The 23,470-nt window shown below is 42.9% G+C and overlaps 1 long non-coding RNA gene across 1 annotated transcript; it reads left to right on the forward strand.

Moving 5' to 3' along the window:
* Positions 1 to 368: 368 nt before the first annotated feature.
* On the forward strand, positions 369 to 22,927 carry LOC123022225. Its single transcript, XR_006414498.1, has 3 exons — positions 369 to 629; positions 725 to 898; positions 22,705 to 22,927. It is a non-coding gene; the product is annotated as an uncharacterized LOC123022225 (long non-coding RNA).
* The last annotated feature ends 543 nt before the right edge of the window (positions 22,928 to 23,470 follow it).

Raw genomic sequence — 23,470 nt, forward strand, 5'->3', positions numbered from 1 at the left:
CGTGCATTGGTTCCTTGCCTACTCTCTACTGACAGCGTGTCTCACCTTCCTTTAAGCTTACCAGAAGAGTTCTAACTTTAAAACAGCAAAAGAACAAAACCGTGTAAAGAATGAAGCCCGTGTGAGCATATTCTAGCTTCTAATGGCCACACTGGCCCACGCTTGTTTGCTAAACAGCGTGTTTATGGAGTGTAATAAAAGACACTGCTGCAAGCTTTTTATAGCTGTTGTTAAGGAACGTACCGAGCTGCTTTGGAAACAATTATAAATGACAAAAGTATTGTCCTGGCTATTCTATGAATAGAACTGTCATCTCTCTGTGGAATATAGGGTGAGGGCAGACGTCAAACAGAAGAGCACTCACAGCAGGTTCTCCTGGCCTCGCAATGGGAGAGACAGGCCAAGCACACCCACAAGCTGAATATTGGTTCAGACCATCAAGGCCTCTTCCTCCACTTCCTTGCATCTGCTCCCTCACTGGAGACCAGACAATCTGTCCCACAAGAAGAGCAGCTGGATCAGCTGAAGCTTGCCCAGCCCAGCATTCTGATGCTGCAGCGGTCAATGAGACATCCAGGTGGAGCCAAGAAACAGGACACGAGAGCTGCTGTTGGGGATCAGCATCAAAGGTAAGCACGGGTGGGCATTTGTCAAGGGAGGATGCTGCAGCAGGGACCCTCTGGCAGGGGCTTGCTGAAATTGCTCCTCGTCTTCACCATTGCAGCCACTTGCTCATGGGCTTCCCACTTGGCCAGAACAATGGAGGTGGTGAATGGGGATACAGGAGATGCCCCCAGCTGCTTGATTCCTGGCTCTCTACCTGCCAAGCAAGCGAGAGGGAACACTTACGAGAACAAGGATGAGGAGCAGTTGTAGCTACAGGCCATGGGGTGAGAAGGTAAGAGGCCTCCAGGGATATCTTGCTAAAGGCACTCAAAGACCAGCCAGCGATGTCTCTGAACCGGGTCCCTACCTGGAAGAAAGCTGTGCTGCTTTTGTCTCAGGAACTTGCATGCAAGGCACCAAGTCCATTATCCATTGTAGGAGAAGGAGGAATTCACCAGGGCACTCACTCCCATGGCGCTATGGGGAAGGGCTGTTGGTTAGCGGTACTGAACATGCCTCAAATGCAGAAGACTCCAGGGTGAATCCATGGCCTCTTCAGACAGTGGTAGGAAAGGTGCTTGCCTGGAACTCTGGAGATGCTGCTAATCAGACAGTACTGAGCTAACAGGCAATACAGAGCTCAAAGGACCAATGATCTGTATATAACTCCTTCTGATGCCCCCCAAAAGCAAAATTAATTAGACAAAATCATTAAAATGTATAATTATACATAATAAGACAAGTAATGTGCCTTGCATAACTTACACTGATTTTAGGGTTTTCCTTATCATGAAGTGTGGTTTTGCTTGGCACCAAATTTGAGTTTTAGAAAGGCACACAGAACAAAAGCCATCCCCTGGTCATTGATCTGGCTCATTACTGCTGTGTATTTATTTTGATTTACCACAATCACAAAGCCTGCTGATGTACTTGGGCTACAAGTACTTACCTGAGATGAAGTTCTATTGAACCCAATGAAATGTTCTACTCATTGCAATGTAATTATATATATTTACATATATACTGTATATATGGGAGTGGGGAGAGAGAGAGAGAGAGAGTTGTTGTTCAGTCTCAAAGTTGTGTCCGACTTTTCATGACCCCATGGACAACTTTCCTCCAGGTATATATAAAAATCTTGCCCAGCATCCTACTCCACCCCATGAGTTGAATCTATGAAGGGTCTTTCTTGAGAAGAAAGGCACCTCTTGAGGTCCTCCCACCAGACTTCTGCAGTTTCCCACACTATCACTCACCCCATTTAGCAAGATATTATGCCCTCTGCTTTATTGTCAAGGGGCTGGGAGGGCTGCTGTGGGGGTGGGGGGAGGAGGAAGCCCATTTCCACATGCTCAGTTGCTCTTGCTTAACTCTGGATCTATGGATGTACGAACCAGTGAAATGCCAGCTCATCCATCCCCTACTTCAGTTCTACCTCAAGTCCCATCATTTTATTTATTTATTTTTTTATTTCAAGCTTTTATACACTGACGAAATAGTCACGTGTCTCTCTGGACAGTTTACAGCAATTAAAAGACAATAAAACAAAACATAAAAATCCATAAGCCTCATCAACAAATTCAATAAATAAAGCCATCCGATTGCAAACCCCTTTTTCACATGAAAATCTGTGCATGTTTCCCCAGTGCATGCACTGGTGGTGTTTACTTCTGAAGCCTACAGTTTCTTCTCCTGCCTTTGTGCACACATTTATGTGCATTTTTCAAATGGACACAGGTTGTTGCTTATATTTTCGAGTCCACAAATGCCATCGTAAGCTGAGAAATGTAGAGACTTTGGCCACGGATTGTGTTTGTGTCTGTCTTCAATCTGGAAGTTATCAACCAGGTAAAACCTGATCAAAAATGAAGAGAAGCAAACGTCTCATAAAGCTCTATCTGGATCTATTTGGATAGACATCCTTACCTTCCTATAGGGACTGTCTCGCACGCAGCCTGATGGCATCCATGCTATTCTTTTTTCCCACCGCCTTTTCTTCCTCTTGCAAGGATCTTAAGGCAGCTTCACGGTTCTCCACTTTGATCCTCCCAACAGAACCCAGTGAGGATGAGCTTTAGGTTGCGAGCCCGTGACCGGCCTGAAGTCCCCCAAGGCTAAGTGGGGCTAGAACCCAATCTCCCTTGTCACTGGTCCAACACTCTAACCACTGCCCCGCCGTGGCTTTAGATAAGGCCTCCTGTTTCATCGGACCTAAGAGCTGCTACCTCTTCCTTAATTCAAAGACCACCTTCTTATTTATGATCTTTCTCCGTATGTATTTTTGCCATCACTGCAAAAAGCAGCTTAATTTCAGGTTTTGCAAGGACAATGTATCCTAATAAAGCACTGTTAATGTTCTGACACACACACTGTGTCACTTTTAACAAATGTTCTCACAACATGGACCTTATTTTGGAGTGTGTGAACTGAGAACCCTGATGAGGGTAAGTCAAAAGCAGGCGCTCATAGAGCGGGGCAGCAAACTTCCAAATTAAGGCACTCTCTTTTCTACATCAGTCCATATTTCAAGTGGGTCTCCCCCACCCCCTTTGCTCAATTCACTGCCATTTTTTAAAGTGTGGCACTTGATTTGCATAGTAATTACAACATTTAACAAATAGCTTTAATGTGTATAAGGAATGTATACTCCATTTAAATTACTGTCAGCATTTTCATTACACATTTTTGAAATGCAACTGGGGGGAGAGAAAAAAATCTATTCCACCCTAATGTACGATACGTATTCTTGAAGCTTAGCAACCTTGGTGTTTCTGGAAAGTAGGAAACACTTTTCTAACTTCATTGTAAAAATGCTGCTCTTTGGGGACATCCAAAACCCTGTTCATAAATACTGATTAGCCACTATTTAACCACAGGGCTCAATACAACAAGCACAGTTCCCAAACTGGGGCCAAATTGGAAATGTTAGTGTCTTAAATCAGACCAAATAATTCTATACATGAAAGATCATCCTGAATAAATGGATGCTAACTAGGGATTCAGCTGCCATTATGTTTTTTTTTTTTTAACTTTTTTCATTTATAAATGTTGGAAGAAAAGACATTTACAAAAGCAAAACAAAAACGGGATGGAAATCTCATCATAGCAAATTTTAAAAAAGGATGAAACTTCTGACAAACAACTAGATTGCCTGGAGATAAGCAAAGTAATCGGTAGGAAATGGAGTTCCATCTTTCATTTTCTTCCTTATTTAAAGCAGCAATACACAGGTTGGATTTTAGGTTATCTGAATCAGCAGAATGCTATAAAATGCATAATTCACAGCCCAGTCATTTTAAAATTACCTATGTTCAGGGAATCCACTTCACATCATGTGGTCTGTGGAACCCCGGCAGGTCTAGAAGAGAATTTCTGCATACTCCTGGGAATTCTGGGATGTATTCTAAGATGCACACTCAGTTCAAATGCCCATTGGTCAAGGCATATTAAGAACACATCTTAAATTATACCCAAGCTTCTCCCTGCAACCTCCACACATTTGACAACATATGATGAGGTTTCTCATTGTTAGTTGTTTTACTGGATCCTGATATTTTGTTGTTAATTGTTTTAAATAACTCCAAATAGTTTCAGATGTTTGCATCTTTTGATGTTTAACCCTGCTGTATTTTAAGGCTTTGGCTTTGACTATTGGCCAGCATAGAAGAGCAATGAATGAATTATTAAATGGCCGTGCATTGCTGGGAGGAGCTAGGATGAAGCATGGTTTCCTGTGGAGTACGGCTGCCATTGCTAATTTTCTTCCTGAGGAAGCCCCCAAGGATCCTCAGGGTTCCTAGGAGCACAGGGGCTGGGTCTGCATGACAAGCTTAGATGTGGTGCAGCTATGATGACTTATCATGTTGCTGTACCTCAGTGTGCTTCCAGGTGGTTTGAAGCTACCCCAAGAAGCCATAGCTTGTTTTAGGGTTTCCATAAACCTCCATGGCTTAGCATGATGTCCGTGATGCAACGGGCCATAGGCAAGCCAGAAACCTAGAGAGCCGCTTAGTGAGAGGGCCAGGAAGCTTGTTGATGCAGCCACATGGCTAGCAGATGACTGTCACTACCACCAAAGTACCTGAGCATCACTTGGGGGACAGCAGACAAAGACAGCGCTCCCTCTGTGCAGCCAGGACAAACCATTTCTGCCTTGCCATTTGATTTCTAGAGCATTTTTGGAGCTTTACTTGGTATATATAAAATGTGACTACCTCCATATGCACAGGGATTTCCCCTCAATGTTGCCGCCACCCCCCCCCCCATATTCCGCTCCAGGCATCCTGCTTGGAAGGAAGGAATTGAGAGTGTAGCCCCCAAAACATCTATTTTCTCTGGATCTTTGCTTTTTTAGAGGATGGGGGCTTGTGCCTCTGAATTATCCACAATTAAATGAGCAAGGGCAACCCAGGCCCGCATGTTCACACAAAGCAAAATGCAGCTCCACGTGGAAAAGTGGTAGAATCACCTTTAAAAACAAACAAACAAGGTGATCTTGGCAGGGTAAGACTGACAGATCCATCAATCCGTATGTGGGATCTCAAGCCTACAACTCATTTGGTCTCATTTTAAGACCAGAACCTTTTCTTTGTTCTCACAATGTGCAGTGTGCATTGTGTCTGCCCACTATTTTTGCACCAAAGCAACTCTACTCTCTTGAAATAGATATTTATATCACCTCTCCCAAACCTCTTGTTTGTTTGTTTGTTTAGTCGCACAATCATGCCCGACCCATGACGACCCCATGGACAACATTCCTCCAGGCTCTCCTGTCCTCCACCATCCCTCGGAGTCCACCCAAGCTCACATCCACTGCCCCAGTGACTCCAAGCTCCCTCCACATCCAAGCTCACATCCACTGCCCCAGTGACTCCAAAGAACAACCTGCTAGCCCCATCTTGGACCTGTCTGCATTGAGCCGCAGTAGGCCTTCCTTCAATTCATGGGAGCTGCACCTGCAGACAGATCTGTTTCTCCCTGATCTTTTGACATTGAAGGCTACTTACTGCTACCATTTTAGCCTTAAGCTCATCACACACACCATTCCTGGAAACAGAAAGTACATGTGGGAAAACATTAGGATCCTTTCATTGAAACAGTTCGGCAGCTGACCAGCAGAACCAGTCACAGTCCAAGGAGACAGTCAGAAACATTTGCTTTAGAAATCCAAGTGTGGTCTCTGAAAACAGATATCGCATGCACTATGGCGTAATTTGAGTACAGTGTAGGATCCCTCTCATATCACTTTCCCCTTCTAGTATTTACTTCTCATAGTGCTTTGTGAGACAGTAAGGCTTGCAGAAGGAGAATATGTTAAAATGTCATCCCTTCTCAGACTCGATCAAAAAGGAAATAAGTTTTTGCATTGTGTTCAATTCTCTTTCAAACTTCAAAGAATGTGAAGCAATCGCCATTGAGTGGCTATTGCCAAGGACTGCAGAAAGGGGTTGTTTAATGAGTCCTTGGTTTTCCCAACCCAAACTTTCCTGGACAGGTTCATTTACAATGCTCAAACAGAATGACCTTCCGATCTCGCTTAATGGCCCCTGAATTGTTGCAAATATGACCTGACATTTCCTTATGGATGAGTTATTGAATTATACCTGGGAATACAATAACATAATTTTGTTTCAGAGGCTAAGTGAAAGTGATAGTCCAGCAGATTAAGATGTAAAATTCCCATGGAAAATTAAGTTATTTATAATCTGATGCATATATCCTTGTTTTATCTGCCATATAATACAATTATTTTGTATAGTACAGTAGTTGAATTCATGGAGGATGCTGACACAACAGAAGTGGTGTCAGGAGGGAGTCAAGAACTTCAGAGGGCAGTTGGCATAATTTCTAAAGCTGCATTTCCACAGCAGAGCAGAGCAGAGCAGTGCAAAGCGCACACCCATACACATACACTGAGCTTGTTCCACTTCCCATGTTGCTAGTTGCGAAGTCATGTCCAACCCTTTGTGACCCCAAGGACAACACTCCTCCAGGCCTTCCAGTCCTCCACCAGCCCCTGGAGTCCACCCAAGCTCACACCAACTGCTTCAGTGACCCCATCCAGCCACCTCATCCTCTGCCATCCCCTTTTTCATTTGCCGTCAATTGTTCCCAGCATTAGACTCGCCTCCAGGGAGTCCTTCCCTCTCATTAGGTGACCAAAGTATTTGAGTTTCATCTTCAGTATCTGGCCTTCTAAAGAGCAATCAGAGTTGATCTCCTCTAGGACTGACTGGTTTGATCGCCTTGCAGTCCAAGGGACACGCAGGAGTCTCCTCCAGCACCACAATTCAAGGCCTCAATTCTTGGGCGCTCGGCCTTCCTTATGCTCCAACTTTCACAGCCATACATTGTAATCCACTTCCCATGCAGCAGCCTTTTTCTGGCTTTTCTCAGGCTGCATCCCTGAGGGAAGCAACTCTGCCAGGAGAGACATTGAGCCTTAGCAAGTGAGCCAGTTTAAATGTTCCAACAATGCATGGATCAGCCTAGCACTGTTGATCAAGATATCCTGTATTCCTGGTGGTAAGAGCAGTCAGACAATAGATTCAAGTGTCTAGAGAGTAGGTGGGCTCTCCGTTGCAAGAGGTCTTCTAGCAGAAACAGGGCAGCTGTCTGTCGGGGATGCCTGACACTGGATTCACCAGGGGGAGTTTGACGCCATGGCCTAAATGGCCCCTTGCAAGTCTGTGAGTCAGTTTCGCACTCAGTTGTTAAAAGACACTTGGAATTAATGACAAATAAAAATAGAGGCTGTCTTTAAAAGAAACCACTTTCAGGGTGGCGTACAAGATAAAAAGAATGCATAATATGATCAAAACAAATAAAGATGCAGACCCATTGAATAAAACTGAGAGCCAGTGTGCTGTAAGAGTGTGGGAATGGGATGCTGGAGATCTGGGTTCAAGTTCCCACACAGTCATGGAGCTCACTGGGCGACTTTGGGCCAGTCACAGACAATCAACCTAACCTACCTCATGGAGTTGTTGTGAGGATAAGATGGACAGGTGGAGGAGAATTATGTAAGCCTTGAGTTCCTTGAAAGGAAAAAGGTGGGATGTGTGTGTGTGTGTGTAATAAATATTAAAAGTTTCTAAAATATTTTTAAGTACTGGTATGTTAATACTAGTAACATGCCTAATTCCTTTACTAAAAGATGACAAAAACAAAGTAATTTTGGGACTTATTTCACAAAATAACTTCAGATTTCCTCTCTTCCAGTAAGTTAATGCCAGTAAGAGCCACAAATTGGGAAAGAGCCAAAAGAGAATAGTTGGCTCTTCAGAGCTTTCCTGAAGTCATGCAAAAAGGGGGCCCAATTCCAGAAATGTGGGGTCGCTGCTGAAAAAGCCCCCCCCCTTGTACTCAGCAGCCTAATCACCCTTACTGGTGGGCACAAGGGAAGGGTCCCTCTGACAACCTCAGAGGGAAGGCAAGCCAGTACAGCAGAAGACCGTCCTTCAAGAAAGTTCAATGATCTTATTTGAAGAAAGCGTTTGTCTGTGCTGCAAGCGGAGTGTGTGTGTTTTCTTCCACCACACAAACTGCAGAGCCTGGTACTGGATGCAGGGGACATTCAAGACAAAACTTCAGGCAGCTGCATGTTCAAACCAGACTGCAGAGGCTGGATAACTTTAGGGCCCTTCCACTGAGGCATCCCAAGGTCAGTTTATTGAGCAACAATCTAGCTCACATTTGAGCTTTTGTACACAAATGCTGGTGAAGGCTGCCTTTGGGATGGATGAGATGGAAGAGAGGAAATCTGAAGTTATTTTGTGAAATAAGCCCCAAAATGACTTTGTGCTTGTCACCTTTTAGCAAAGGAATTAGGCACATGTATAATACGATGTTGTTTTCCTCCCCTGGATCTCTCTCAATTTTCCCCAGCCTCCTTTGCATTGCAGTCCCTTTTTGGGAGGGGGGGGGGAGAAAAAGCACCTTTACACTCCATTTTTGCATTTTGCAAAAGAAAAAAAAAAGGTGTCTCAGTCACATGGAACACATCTTAATTGCTTCATTATATTTTTATAGAGCACCTGAATTAGTTGGAAGCAACTTAATTAAAACAGTGCATGTTTTATAGTTAACAGAAATGCAAAAAGAAAAGAAAAAGAAAAAGAAGGCACATCTTTAGCACATCTATCACACATCTTCTCTCCCCTGTGTGCATTTAAAGATAGCATAAAGCCAGCAGATTAATAAGGCACTAAAATGTTGGAGCAATGCTGTTAGAATTTAGAATGGCTGCGGATTAGGGTTCAGTGTTTTTCTCCCTGCTTCCTCTTGCTTCTTCCTACAATGAACTTCTAAAACACTCTCCTGCTGTGGCCATCACCCTTTTAATGAAGACCTGTGCTCAATTTCTTCTGTGCACTGGGTGGCCTGCTTAGGTAATAAACTTGTGTGCATAAATTAGAACACTAAAAACAAGGAGCAGCCATCCCCTGCTTTACAAGAAAATTGATTCTAACCTCATCTTGTTCTTATTGCTTTCCATATAGACTTCATAGCAAACAAGAGAGTCTATTCCATTTCCCCCCACTGTTTATTTTTATAGCTTATTTTTTATATATATAGTCATACTATCAGTAAAATAATATCATTTTTAAAGACAGAGAAATGTCCACAATGCAGTATTAGATAAGTAACAAGTTCTTCTGCAAGTCTATCTATTCATATCCTCTACTATTTTTCCAACACAATCTGAAGTCACAATAGGGAAATCAGTGAGATCCAAGCTTGGTGTGATCCTCCAATTTCCACCTCGATGCTCAATTCACGTTGCTTCCAAGTTTTGTTTGCTGTTGATGTTTGAATGGGGAAAGTGCTTCTTTGGTTGTGCATTTTGAAAAGGCTCTTTTAGAAAAAGCAAACATGTAAATGCAGTCTTTCCCTCCATGGACTGGAGTGTAAAAATGGGCATGCTCCTTTGATGCACCGGAATTCAGGGGGAAGAGTAGCAGATGTGATCTTTACCTCCCATATCTTGTGGGTCAACTGGCTTGTGGAAGCAAATTGTGCCTAGCTCATCCATCAATCTTTGAGTCCTAGGAAAAGACAAGAGGAAGATCAGATAAAAGGGTAGGTTTAGAATGCAGAGGAGGGGGACTTACACTTTGCTGGCCATGAAATGATAAACCTTGGTAATCTGTATAATAGTGGGTGCCAACATCTGAGTAGTACACAAACCTTCATCCTGACCAGTGGCAGCTCTGGAATTTGTGAGAAGCAGAGGGATGACCAGGGCTCCTTCTTGGAGTTTGAGCCTCCACACCACCGCCTGGCAATGCCAAGCCCTGATACCAACCCTCTCCCTAACCAAAGACTTTTGTGCTTTCTGCACAGCTCAGGACATGGCCAAACAACAGAGAAACATTTTCCGTGTATTTATAATTGGCACCCCCTTTTTTTTTTTTTTTTTTTTTTTTTGCTTTTTGGTACTGTCCATGGGGTAAAATAGTGACAGATTTTATTTTCCTGGGCTCCAAGATCACCGCAGATGGGGACTGCAGCCAAGAAATTAAAAGATGCTTGCTCCTGGGGAGGAAAGCTATGGCAAATCTAGACAGCATACTAAAAAGCAGAGACATCACCCTGCCAACAAAAGTGCATATAGTCAAGGCTATGGTTTTCCCAGTAGCAATGTATAGCTGTGAAAGCTGGACCATAAGGAAGGCTGAGTGCCGAAGGATTGAGGCCTTTGAATTGTGGTGCTGGAGGAGACTCCTGCGAGTCCCTTGGACCGCAAGGCGATCAAACCGGTCAGTCCTAGAGGAGATCAACCCTGACTGCTCTTTAGGAGGTCAGATCCTGAAGATGAAACTTTGGCCACCTAATGAGAGGGAAGGACTCCCTGGAGAAGAGCCTAATGCTGGGGACAATAGATGGCAAAAGAAGAAGGGGACGGCAGAGGATGAGGTGGCTGGATGGAGTCACTGAAGCAGTTGGCGTGAGCTTGGGTGGACTCCGGGGGATGGTGGAGGACAGGAAGGCCTGGAGGAGTATTGTCCATGGGGTTGCAGTGGGTCGGACACGACTTTGCGACTAACAACAACAACAACACATTTTAAAAAAAATAGAATCAGATACCTCCCCCACAAGTTGACATACTGAATGTGGGGATTTCAAGATAAAAAGTTAAACTTGAAAAAATTGTCTTGTTCCATCTTGTACATTTGGATGGGTTTCTGGCAATGATTTTGAAAGAAGTGATGGGTTCCTTTAAGGTACACCTTATTTCTAAGATCAAATGCTTAAAAGTGTCCTTTGTGACCATCCATCTAAAATAATAACATACTTTTGTTATTTTAGACGGATGCATACTGTTGTTGTTGCATACTGTTTTTCCTCCTGATTGAAATTCCTGAAGGGAAGGGAAAAGTGGCCATGCATTTATTTATTTTTCTTAAAAAAAAAAAAAAAACCCTTTAGTCTCAGACCTTGTAATGCAAAGCTTAAAAATCCACTTTCAAGTGACAGTCATCATTAATGAAATCAACATATTACTGTCTTGCCAAAATAAAAAAGAGCTTATGTTCTGCCATGCTTCCCCCTTCCCAAGTAATAACAGCAGCTATTTTAAACTCCTTTTCTGTTGAGATGAGGTCATCAGACTTGCAGTTATAAAGTAATGGCAAATAATGGTGTGACACCATTTAAAGTTCCTGAAAAGTTGCTGATGACCTACCAAGAAGGAAGGAAGGAAGAACGAACGAACGAACGAATGAACGAACCCATGGAGGAATAAGGAAACACACACTGAGCAGCCGGCAGAATTCCAAATGGTTTAGGCCTCTTTGGGGGATGAGGCTGACAGTTAGCAAATGGGCAGCCCCGTTGACAAATGTAAAGCATTACCCATCGGTCTCAACTGCCAGACAAGCGTAATGGTAAGCACAACGCATTTAAAATAAAAATGAATAGGGCTGCAACACAGGAAAACTCCATGGAGGAGGAGGAGGAGGAGGAGGAGAGAGAGTCAGACCCAGAGACATGCTTAAACTGCACACAGCAATGCAAAGAAAGCAGTTTGCTTGCACAGGGTAATCAAGTGGCCTAAATGGAAAAGGAGAACATCACGGGAGGGAGGGAGGAAGGGAGGGAGAGAGAGATCAGGTCTGTAACAGAGAGGATGGAAAGCCTCCCTCTGCTCCATTAATCCGTCCTCCTTCCCACATCAAATTGTCACGCACACAGCAATGCACCCTCCAGCTTTGTTCCTCTCTGCTGCCTTTGAAAGTCACCGTCCCCAGGAAGCCTCCTGCACCAGAACCAGCATAGCCCCTGCTTGCTGTGGCCATTTCCCACCAGCTTCTCGGCAGCTTCTCCCTACCTCGTCCCCAGCACGTCCAACAACAATGGAGGCACGTTAGTCATTTTTCAAGCTGCCCTGGTAACATAGATCATTAATACAAGTCTCCCTGTGGAGACACCATTTTCAACAAGTGCTTCAAAAAGAGACACTAAACACTTTTATTTCATTCAACATTTCACCCATAGTGTGGGAGCTTTTGAGAGAAATACAAAATTTGTTCATTTTTCCTTTTTCTCTCTTTCTAACCATACATACAGTTCAGAGTTTATTGTCTGGATGCAGTTCAATATAGACGTGGAAAGCAAAGTTGTTCAGTTCACCTTTTCATGTGACCATACCTAAATACTCCCTTTTGAACTAATACATCAAACAAACCTCAGTTATTGTTCAAAGTTTGCACTTCTCTAAATTTGGCAATGGTATTTTTCCATACTAATAAAAATGTACAAATATGAGAGAAAACTATGGGGAAATGCACTGCATTAGAAAAATTGCATGAAATAATGTGTACATTGGGCAAAATGCATATATTAGGAGAAATGTCCACCAATTTATGACTTTTCATGCAAATTTTAAAAATTAAATTCTAGAGGTTTAAGGATGAATCAAATTTAAGAATGGAAAAATAAGGAACCAAGAGAAGCAGAAACTGACAGCTCCATGCTTCCCTTTTCAGTTAAATTAGTTGAAGTTAATTCAACTGATGTGTTTTCACAATAGTCCTTTGCTGAAGATGTATTCTTTCATAAACATGATCTACTGGAATGATTTTTACAAAGCCCCATTCAAACAAATGGCAGGTGCAAGGATAAGCAGTCATTTCAATGGAGTGCATGCAGAAGAACTTTCCAGATGATGTTGAGTTTTACTGTTGGGCCAATTGACAATGCAAAATCGAGTTAATGAACTGTGGGTATGATCCATTTAAAGTTAAGCACTTTTTAACTCCAATGGATTTGGAGAGCAGAGTTTTGAGCATATGTCTAACTCTCCTAAGCAGGGAAAATGGGACTTAAAAGTGATTAGTTCCAGGTGAATCATACTGACATATATTTTCTCATGATATCAAAGATATTAATTGCAGTTACTCCCCACCTCAAGCAAACAGGAACCAGCCGTTCCAGACTGTGATTTTGTGTGGGAATGCTATCAGAGATGACATCTTATTGTTGTGACAAAGCAAGACAAATTAAAAATTAAAAAAATCAAGTGACACTAATATGTGATAGGACCATTTCCTTTGTGCGATTTCTCAGCTAAAGTCTTCCAGAGAAAATGTGACTAAGCAAGACATAAATGATTCTATAAATGTCTCTCCTAAACAGCCCTAGCACAAAAAAGCACCAATCCAGAACCAAATTAGACATAACGTGGGAGATCTGTGAATAGTAGCAATGGCTGTGATGTTCTCCTGAGGCAAGTTTGAGAAGAACTTCAGAGGTTTCTCCCACCTGCTTCAAAACAAGAGGTGAGCATCACAGACTTCCAAATTTATCCGTTTTGAATCAAAATATGAGTCAGAGAATACTTCCTGCTTTCCCTCTGTAGAAGCAATCCTAGCAAGGAAAAGGGGTAGAAGACAACAGAAGAAATCCATGTGGCTTCACAGAAAGCTTAGAGATGATCTGAGAATGAAAAGGGACACATACAGGAAGTGGAAAGAAGGCCAGGCTACAAAGGAAGAATGCAGGCAGGTATCACAGAAGTGTAGAGATGGCATCAGGAAGGCTAAAGCTAGGAATGAACTGAGGCTAGTGAGGGATACTAAAAGTAACAACAACAACTCACCTTCTTCAGATATGTCTGAAGTAAAAGACAGAGGAAAGAAATGTGGGTTCAGCTACTCAATGTGGATGGCAGAATGATATGAGATAACAAAGAAAAGGCAGAAAGGCTCAACCCCTACTTTGGCTCAATTTCTCCCAAAAGAAGATCTATGACCTTCCTGACAAAGGGGAAGTACAAGCTGAAGGAACAGGATGGCAGCTCAAGAGTGATAGGCAAATCGTCAAAGGTCATCTAATTGGGTTGCTGGTGAAAGAACTCCCAGAACCACTGTCTATTATTTTTAAGAAAGCATGGAGGAGAGGGAAAGTGCCAGAGGACTAGAGAAAGGCTACTCTTGTCCCTATCTTCAAGAAAGGAAAAGAAGAAGAACATGGGAAGTCTGACATCAGTCCCTGGGAAAAATCTGGAGCAGACTATACAGCAGTCAGTCTGCAAACACCTCAAAAACAATTACTGATTGTGATCACTGCATGGAGAAGCCAACATGGATTCCTCCAGAACAAATCCTGCCAGACTAATCTGATTTCATTTTTTGACTGGGTAGCCTCCTTGATGGACTGTGGGAATGCTGTGGACATAGTCTATCTTGACTTCAGCAAATTGCCCCATGACTGCTAAAAATGGGCTGGATGGATCAGTGGAATCCACAGCTGATGCAAAATCAGGTTCAAAGAGTGCTCCTCAATGGCACCATCTTGAACTGGGGAGAGGTAACAAGTGGGGTTTCACAGGGTTCTGTCCTGGGCTCAGTGTTCTTCAAAACTTTTATTAATGACTTGGATGAGGAAGTGCAGGGATTGATTATCACATTTGTAGATGTCACAAAACTGGGCAGGACAGCTAATGCCCTGGAAGACAGAAAGAAGATTCAAGGTAATCTTGATAGGTTGGAGGACTGGAATGAAAACAACAGAATGAAATTCAACAGAGATGAATGCCAAGTTCTGCACCTAGGGAAAAGAAACCAAATGCATTGTTACAAGATGGGGCATACCTGACTCTGCAATATTGCAAGTGAGAAAGATCGTGGAATTGTTGTAGATCACAAGCTGAATATGAGTCAACGATGTGACGTGGCTGCAAAAAGGGCAGATGCTATTTTAGGCTGCATTATTAGAAGTATCACTTCCAAATCCCATGAACTACTAGTTCCCCTTTACTCAACACTAATCATCTGGAATGCTGTGTCCAGTTCTGGGCACCACAAATTAAGAAAGATGCAGACAAGCTGGAAAGGGTTCAGAAGAGGGCAACAAGCTACTTTTCTTTATTTCCCTGCTTTTGAAGTGAAGAAATGAGCGTTTCGTGGGATGCAAAATCAAAGACATTTTTCAAATTATTTCCATAGGAATGTGGCACAAAATAATTAGAAATGTGAAGTTCCTTTATAAAAATGTAAAGTGTGGCAATCTTAATGGACATTTCAGTTGGCAAATTATCACACACTCTTTAAAATTAATACAACAACTCCAGTTTTAGTCAAATCTTCTGTCCAGACAAACCTACTAGGTATAAGCCTGATAGAATACAGTGGAACTTACTTCTGAGTAAACATCCCTAGAAACACAGTGTAACAGGGTGGGAGGTGAGGGTGGACTCAAAGAGTAGCTGGTACCCCAAATGGGGTATTTCTCATCTGGGCCCTGATTCACTCCCTCAGCAGATCCTCGAAATGCTGGGGTGAATTGTCACTTAAAGGATTGCAGAGGAGATGGAACAATTAGCCTCAGGAGGTGCAAACTGCAAAATAATTTCAAAGGTCTACTCTTGCATATTTTATATTGTTTATTTGTACTTGCATCTGGGTAATTTTATCTCATTTTTACATAAAAATTCAATCTCATTTTTATCTGTTCTAATTTTTCTGCTGAAACGGACCACCCAGGATTACTCACGGCAAATTAATTAGGGTGCATTTGTGCGTCTGTGTGTTTTGCATCCCCCGCAAATGACTTTGCCGGTGATGTATTTGGCCTCTTCTGCAATGAATTTCCCCATATATCCTCTTCCTGCAGTATCTGCAAATGCAGGCACCGTAACAGGGGAATTTTAAAAGGTCTTTGCTGTACTCTGCACTTTTCTGGGTACAGCTTGTAAACCATGCTAATTTATAAATTAAGGTCTACTTATTCTAAAGCGCTAAGTAAGGGGACTCGATTGGCAATCGGGGAAGGATTGGATTTTGAGTTGTACTCCTGGGAAGTTTGCAGGAAATTATTTCTCCACAACCTCATGCACTAGTAGGCATGGGAAGCTATGTCTAGATGGAACAACAGGCTCATCTGGTTAAATATGAATCACATGTACTTTGGAATCCATCAGCCCAGTGCAGTAGAGCAATGGAAAACACCACCCTTTGAGAGGGACGAACTACTGAGCAAGGAAGGCCATATCTAGATGAGGGCTTGGGCTGCCTGCATTCAGGCCTTGGGGCTGCCTCAAGAACAGAAGGGGAGAAGAAGACCAACACTGGCCTCTGAAGTCAAGCCCCCAGATTTGTCTGTGGCTACCTGAGGCTTGCAGGGGAAGTGGAGTCATATCAAGACACATACATTCAAGTCACAGCAGGGCCAGTCAAAACCAGAGCCTTGCTATGCAGAAAGCAGATTAAAACAGGACCTTGGATAGTTCCCACTGGACCCTGCTGCTTCAAGCTCTCACCTGCTAGGACAACTATAGGAGGATGCTGTCTCAGCGAGGAAATAAAGCCGCTTGAAGCCTTATGTAGGTTGACAAGATCTGTAGTGTGCTGACTGGGCTGTTCAATGGCTCTTAACTGTGAGGCTGTGGAGTTGGAGGCTCTGCAATGCAGTCATCCACTGCGCTGCAGGATTCAGGCTGTGTACTCTAGGAGAGTCCCAAATAAGACCTGGCTGTTCTTCCCTGAGCTCCTTCCCATCAGAGCCCTCTGCTTCCTGCAAGGCTTGAGGGGATGGGGTCTTGACAGCCTTGAGGGCCTCTTCCATCCTTGCAAACACTTTGAAAGTTATTTTAGACAGAAAGGCAGGCTGAAATGGATGTTGAGCAGAACCTCTGTGTCGCCACACACATTCAAGAACAGCAGCATTTTACAGAGCTAGTGACTCAGTTCAGGAAACACTGCCACCTATGGGTTGGATAGTGACATGACAGCCAAAGCTCCTCATTACCCTTGAAGTCTTCCAGCCTCCCTCCTCAAGCTTCCCCAGGCCACCCGTGCTCTCTGCGTATTTCGAGGACTGCTAATGCACTAAATCATGTGGCCACACCCTGAGATGGCCAGGATGAAGGAACAGGAGCCATTCTTTTCATACCTGTTTATCAAGCCTTAATTCAATTTGCCTTTGTATGGTCTGAGCATGTGTGTAAATCATCTTAATTAATTTATGGAATGTGTTTAATGCATCCAGTTCATTTAATTTCTCATTTTGAAGATGAAGGGAAAACTGAAACAAAGTGAATTGGCAGCTCTCAGGACTTGTAAATGCATCACTGATCCAATCAAGCAACATGCCCTGCAGCATGTTAGACATCATCAAGCAATCCAAAGTTCTGAATTGTGCAGCACCTCCTAAGCACGACAAATTTATTGTGACGTCTTTGTTTCTGATATCTTGATTAGATTCCTAAAATAATCTAAATCAATTTCCAAGGTTGCCACCCCTGCCTCTGCTCCCCCCCCCCCATTGCCACCAACACATATTTCAGTCGCTGTAAAAGAATTGCCTGCTTACCTAGGAATACCAGACTTCAATACCCTCTTCTGTGCCCAACATTATTTATATTCAGCGTAAAGAAAATATAACTGGAAGTGACACATTTGGAAAATATTAAGGTAGGAAATAGCATACTGTCTGCGTCCAACTAGCCAATTTTTTTTCTCTGACTTGAACATCCTTCTTTCAAGACTCAGGAAGCTGGTTCATAAGAGCTTCCTTCTCATGCGGATGGACCATGACCTGACCTTGACATCCACACATTAAGCCGAAGGTTGGCAAGATAGGTTCTCCGTCTGCAGAGATGGTGTGGCTTCACTTTTGCTGATGTGTGCAGAGGGGTCTCCTCTGAACTATGTAACTTCTGGAGGCCTAAGGGGCATTTTTATCCACAGGGCACCACGCTACCAAAAGGGCATCTCCCCCTCCACAGTCAACATCACTAGTTAGGCTTTAGTTTCCAAGCTAAATTTAACCACTTTGGCAAACCACGGTGACCATGGAATGTCAAAAGGGCCAAATTTAGCTTGGCAACTAAGTTACATCTAGGTTTGTGGGCACCCCAGAGTGGCTACAGATGCTTCCCCCCATCTCGTGTAAATAATTCAGGAGGTGCTTCATGCTCTAGGATAATGACATAGACCAAAAGCACACTGTAAGGACATGAAATAAAAATGACGCTGGGCATCCAGTAAAGGATAGTTTGGTCCAATTTGTTTGATAAAAACTTTGAAAAAATTCACACATGTTTAATCGACTGGAAGGACAGAACTTTAGATTTGGGGAGAGACCAAAAGTGAACATGGGTGTAATCAGTACTGACCCATTTGCCCATCCACCCAGGACACTTTCAATGCTTAATTCTTAAAATGTTGGGTTTGCCCTTCTTCCCAGGCATCTAATCCCATTCTTGACTGGCCTTCATCTAATTTCTGGGTGTGATCAAATGGACAACTGGGGTAGAATAGAATGAAACCATCTCCAAAAGTTTCATCTCCAAAAGTAGTACCAAAAATGAGTGTGCCGTTTGTCCAATTGATTCCTATAAACTTTTCTTCCTTTTACTATTCATCTTCTGTGTCTGAATATTTTTCCATTCAAGAAAAAACAATCTGATAAAATGCAAGTGCTACCAAAGCAAGGGAACTGAGGCGGAAGAAGGAAATCCTGCTGGTAGATTATACACAATGCAATACAATTAGGTTTGGTTTCTTTCTAGTTTAATTTCGTTTTTCCCCTTAGGAAAGATCCATTCATCATATTAATGTAGTTGTAATACAGTACAGTAAATATTTTCCAAAAGGGGGAAAAGCTTAACAACTCAAGGACATACAATCAGAAATCTCTTTCCAACCAGCTCCCTTAAAAACCACTTTGTTTCAATTGCATTAAAACTATTTAAGGGGAAAATGAGAGTTTTGATAATACTCTTGGTTGCATTTCTTTACCTCAGTGAATTGGTATTTTTGCTGGTCACCAGGAACTTATTATAATGTAGTCATAAGAACTGAAATTGCAAAGCATTTATGCACACACCTTTGTCCTTTAGCATTTGCAAATGCACTGCAAGAGCCACAAGCATGCCAGTTCCCAGCCATCAATTTTCTTGAAAAGTCACGTTGGAATGGCCATTTGGCAACCGAAAGGTGGCAGAGGGATATAATGCTGAACATGTATAGAATTCACAGTGTAATATTGAGCTTGACTCATTCCTACCAGAGTTTCATGCAGAGGGCCCCCTGTGTTAAGAATAAACCTTCTTGCCCAGACTCTTTCCTTCACCTTTGGTACATGGAGACTCAGTATTCTGGACAAGCTAAGACAGGAAACAGGATGACTGTGGGTGCCTTCGATCTGAATTCCAAGCATTTACTCCTAGATTGAGTGGAGAAGGAGGATACCTGAGGTGTGGACATCCCTTCCTTTTGATGGCCTGGCCAAGTTCCCTTGTGTGGGTTAATGATGTGAGGAGTGGGGTGTCCTCTTACACCCTATGGCATTTCTCTTTCCTTCCTCCCTTCTTCCAAATGAAGACATACATTCCTAAGAACTGAATTTGACGACTTCTGAAATATACATGTGTATGGTAGAATTTCAATGACTTAAGACAGAGGTGCAGAAACACTTTCAGCCCACGGGCCAAATCCATGTTTGGAGGAGCTCTCTGAGTCTGCATGCTAATAGTACCCATATCAAGGCCAAATTAGGGAAACTGCTGAAATAATGAAGCATTTTTAAGCTTCAAACTTTTACTGCCCATAATTGAACTATTTCATTATTTGGGGATGGGAGAGAAGAGCTGTGAAAAAGCAGGGAAATCACCAAATGATCAGTGGTTGGAGTAAATTGTATGGGCCAAGAGAAGAGGATGTGGCCTTCTGGGAATCCTTGGAAGGCTAGGCTAGTATTCCTAGAGGTCCAGATTTGACCCCTGTGCCTGAAGTTCTCCATTTCTAGCCTAAGGAGAAATAGTCTTCTTGATGTATGATCCATGTCCATTGTTTCTGTAAGGTTCTTCATTTGGAGAATTTATAAACACAGAACTTTTCAGGGATTTATAGCTGAACTCTGGTGTTTATTCAGGGCTTGTTTAGTGCCAGGACTTGATGGGGAGGTGGACTAGATGGCACTGGAGGGACTGAATCTGAATCCAGAGAAAATGCCTCCAATCCTATGATGTGTGTGTGTGTGCATGCGCACCTGAGTCTGTGTATGTATGTGGGGGGGAGACAACAAGTCATTCCTTTCCTCCTGTGTCTTTCATTCCTTTTTCGCTGTATCTAATAAGAAATATGTTACTCCCACCCCCATCCCCATTAAATAATTATTACTTCTCGACCTCATATGGCAAATGACTAGGGTAGAACACTCCTTTCATTCATGCATTAAGAATGTTCAATGACAATACATTAACTAGTGATAGCATATAACCATATCACACCAGCGCTTTGCCATCTGCACAGACTTCCAGCCTGTTTCAGGGTGCAAATCCAAGTGCTATTATTAACCTTTATGGCAAATGACTAGTGTAGAACACTCCTCCCGTTCATGCATTAAGAATGTTCAATGACAATACATTGACTAGTGATAGCATATAACCATGTCACACCAGCGCTTTGCCATCTGCACAGACTTCCAGCCTGTTTCAGGGTGCAAATCCAAGTGCTATTATTAACCTTTAAAGGGCTGGACCACCCTGCTGCAAGAGAAAAGTCTGAGTGCTGCCTAGGTCCATGAGTTCCACCTCCGAGAATGTGGTTTAAAGGATTTGCAGCAGATGTGCTGTGGGGCTGAAGGATGCCAAAAGATGAGAGTATTTCTAGACTGCCTTTGGTCTATAAGCAGTTGCTGATCAAAGCAAGGAGGCCAGATGGTGATTATAATTATAATAATTACATTGCATTTAGATACTGCCTTTCTTCCTCTTGGTTACAGAGGCAGCAGGATGACCCAACGTAGGGTCATGCTACAACAGGTACATGGTGGACAGCTTGGAATTGCTCCCATTCCACAAAGCGGATGCACAGCATGCCTTGATTTGATCTGAATCACCCAGACCTGAGCCCAGAGATAGTCTAACTTAGTTGCCGCTTCTATCAGTTCAGTCCTCCACTGTAGGTTGTCCACCATTAAGAACTGCACTTTGCCTAGTTCGGGCTGAAATAATAAGTCCTGATCCAGGAAGTACAGAAATCGGGGGAGTTCTGCACTGGAGCCAGGTCAGGACCCTGGACAGTTCTGAAGGCACGAGCCTGGAGAGTCTTGCCTTGCATTCAGGACCAAGGCTAGTAGCAACACCTTGCAGCTAAGATTGAACATGCACGTGCTAATTCCTCAGCAGCTAGGAGGGAACTGCTGAGTTTTACCGTCCTTCTGGGAGCCCTGCTATCTCAAAAGGTGCAAAAAGCTGAGGGGCCCTGCAATATTATATTGTCCTTAGCTGGGGGAGAGGGAGTAAGAGTCCCATTCAGACATTTTCTATGCATTTATGAGGCTGGCTATTGAGATAAATCTCATTGGAGAAATCCCTGATGCTGGGAACAATTGACAGCAAAAGGAGAAGGGGATGGCAGAGGATGAGGTGGCTGGATGGAGTCTCTGGGACAGTGCGTGTGAGCTTGGGTGGACTCCGAGGGATGGTGGAGGACAGGAGAGCCTGGAGGAATGTTGTCCATGGGGACCTGATGGGTCTGACACAACTTTGTGACTAAACAAACTGAGATAAATCAGTCTGACTAAAGGAAGGTAGATGGCCAGTGTGCTAAGGCTACTATGCAGTATACTAACTCTCCTCTCCTGTGGCCAGTCAAACTTCCTGTCTTATAACAATAGCAATGTTCAAGATGAACACTGTATGAGGAGGTATTCTTGAGCAGTATTCATGTTTTGCATGATATTTCAGTCCTTCTCCTGATCACGTGAGATGCTGGATGCTAACTCCCAATTATAGGAAGTATTTGTACAGGCTTCCTGTATTCTTTTCATTTACGATGCTGGTGTTGGTTTATACAGTCTATTTTGGCATGAATTTCAACTTCTTCTTTGGGGATTTTATAACTCCTGAGATTTCCCACACCTTGATCATCTTTGAGATTATCACTTTGTAAGAAGTGTGTGCTTACATGTGCAAGCTTTGGTGCATTGTCTTCCCAAAATTCCATGGATTCCAATGGGATTCCCAGGAAATTGAATACTGGAACCAGTCTATCAGAGTAACTGCAACTTGTGCCTTTTCAGGGACATGCATACAATTGATTCAATGGTAAGTCAGTCTAGGATTGCTAAAGAAAGGTGATTGTGTCAATTTATTGCTTTAACATTGGAATTGTCTTACTTTTGGCTCCTACAATTCATCTTCCTTGAAGTGGGTACATTTTAAATAGAACAACATTAAAACAGTTCAGAGAATTGCTTTCTTAATTCACAGCGTCTTATTACCATTTTCTTGCATTTATCTGTAACAGGGGATGAATTTAGCCCTGGCTATTATTAGCTGGCTGTTCTGGGTACCAGCAGCTCCAGACTTCATAACTCGTAAACCTGGCTTGGAGAGAACACAAGTTTGTCTCACTTGTGATGTCTGGATGCATAAGTCTAATTAGGCCTGGAAGGTTCCAGGGCTTGATCAGAAAAGTCAAAAATGGCTCAATTCCCTTTTTCCAGAACTCCAGAGCTTCCCAGAAATTGCCCACCATACCTTGAAGTCTCAAAAATCTTTGTGGGAATTGTCTTTTTCTGGTTTGTGTTATTTTTGCAAATGATCACCCATAATGAATCTGTTTCTTTCCATTTCCACTTTAGGCTGCCTTAAAAACAATTCAGCAAGAAAAATATATTTAAATACACATTTCAAACATACATTCGCTCAAGAATCAAGATGTATCTCCTCTCAAAATATACATTAGAAAAAATCCCCTCAACAAACACATTTCAAGTATTCCCCTCCCCCTGCCATCTTCTTCAAATCTGAAATGGACATTTGAGAAATGTAAAAGCTGCTGGATAACTAAATTCCATACATCTTGATGCAAGCTGACATGATCCACCTCTGATCCTTCTGGGTGGACCTCTGAGCAGATCAGGTCAGTTGGTTTCAGCATTTCTAAAGGTCAGAGTCCTCCAGTATCCCGATATCTGAGCAGTGGCTGTCCCAGGCATCATCAAAAAGCAGACAGATGTTAAAGGCAGCACTATGCAGTGCATTGAAAAGTATGACTCAACTGACAGCGACTTTTCTCAAGTGTTCTGCTAATCCTGCTGACTCAGTTCCAAATAGAGCGGAGGAGAATCCACCCATCACTAGTTCAGATGCCCTTTGTTGGGAGGAAAGAGATTGTAACCGGCCAAAGAACCCTCTCACCCTTGTACTTTTCTCTGACTGTGGAATTAGCTCTTTTCTAATACATATTTCATGCTAACTTGGAAAGCATTAATTTCGCAGCATGCACTAGCTGCTCAGTGTTGTTATTATTGCTTGCCAAGTGCCTCACAGAAGCATGTACACTCATTACTGCTTGGTATCTGTTTTCCCAGAGAGTTTATTGGAGGCTTCAATATACACTAACTA

Source organism: Varanus komodoensis, unplaced genomic scaffold, assembly GCF_004798865.1.
Source record: "Varanus komodoensis strain SLA01 unplaced genomic scaffold, ASM479886v1 scaffold19, whole genome shotgun sequence".
Classification (NCBI taxonomy): Eukaryota; Metazoa; Chordata; class Lepidosauria; order Squamata; family Varanidae; genus Varanus; species Varanus komodoensis.